Raw genomic sequence first — 1,771 nt, forward strand, 5'->3', positions numbered from 1 at the left:
GTGCTGTTAAGAAAGACTGATTTAATACTAATGAATTCAAACCAATGAATCAATAACGAATGCATCGGACTTTTTGAAGAAGTAGGAGAAGATTAGAGTTGTTATGAAAAATTGATTGATGCAGACATAGTTGCAAGTTGTTTGCACTTTCAAGAATAGTACACAAGAATCGAAAAGCAATTCATTTTCTTGGTAGACGTCAAAGCTATCCGCAATCCAACAGAGAATAAGATATGGAGTGATACAGAACAAAGCTGAACTTCAAACCCATTGGACATCCATTCTTCAAACTCGTAAAAGCATCCAGAGGACATTCGTCGAATTTAATAATTCGTGAGAATTGTTTTGTGAAACTAGAGCACTCGTTTTGTATCAAGAAAAGTTCGAATACTTTGTAACATTACCGCCCTAATACACTACGAATCGAAGCCTCGAAGCCTCGACAGCCAAAGGTACAGATTCGTCTCGATGAAACGATGCCGTAGTCTTTTCGTACAAAAATCTAATTCCCTTCTTCAACTTCCGGCTCGACAAGAAGGATTCCAGTGACCGGTCACCTCCAGCGGCACCGTACCACCAGTCATCACTGCGTCATTGCAACATTGCAGAATCAATCATACTAAGTCAAGGTAGCCGCTATGAAGATAGTTCCCCGGTACCCATGGAGCCTCGAAACGAAAGGACGACGGATTCAGATCTCCAAAATTTGCCGCTTTTCCCGAGGCACCAGAAATGGAGAATGGTCAGAGGGGGCGAGCGATTGCCTGGTGCATCGATGCTGCATCGTCGATAACGGGGTTTGTGCAGCATAAAAAATTAACTCACCCTAACCGGAGCGAGAGAGAGAGAGAGAGAGAGAAAGCAAAATAGAGAAAGGATGAAACGCTCCCTTCAGAAATAGGAACCAACCTTAGGCCGTGTTCGGCGAATTCAAAAAGGTGCGTAGGTGCCCGGCCATCCCACCTGGCGAGCTATTGGGATCCGAGAAATTAAAATCAATTTGTCCATCGAAAAATAACATAATGGAAGGGGGAGGAGAGCGGGGGGTAGTGGCAGGAGCCACGTATCCTGCGTAGAACCGGAGCCCGGGCCAAACTTCCGGCAAAATGCAATTCCAATGCGCATCCGACGATGTGGGATGTGGAATCGATTCCTCGAAGAAGCGCACAACCAACGACCACCGGAGGCCAGCCGAAAGAACGTCATCTCGCATCGCACATCTCGTACGCACGCATTCCGCTTCTCCTGGAGGACGATTCGGACGATCCTCTTTCCGCCGGCCCTCCCGGGTGGGCGGGAGTTGGTCGTCGGTATAATATTTGTTTGCACATATCGTTTCAAACATGCTCGACTGCTGCCGAACTGGCTCGAACTAGTACCATTTCAACCACCCCTTTACCACCCCCCCGGGGGTGGGTGGAGGAGGAAATTCCCGGGCAAAGGAGCGCGGGCGCGGACGCTCGCGACGCGTGCACCGTGCTTGGGAACGAAATCGACAAATTAGTTCCAGCGAAACATTTCGTTTCGATCTGGCTCTGGTGACCGCGACCACCCCGACACCCTCCCACCACACGCACTGCATACGAAAACGCATCCCTTGCACCAACCACCATTGCCACCGCCCCCCCCCCCCCCCCCCCCCCCGGGGGTCACCCCCACCCTTTTCTTATGTAGTTTCGTTCTCTCGAAAACTCGTCCGAACCCCCGTCCAGAAGAAAGCTCCAGAGGTTCCAATGCGGGTTGGGGGTGGGCCTTTAAAATATAATACAAT

This window comes from Anopheles aquasalis, chromosome 3, assembly GCF_943734665.1.
Source record: "Anopheles aquasalis chromosome 3, idAnoAquaMG_Q_19, whole genome shotgun sequence".
NCBI classification, from domain to species: Eukaryota; Metazoa; Arthropoda; class Insecta; order Diptera; family Culicidae; genus Anopheles; species Anopheles aquasalis.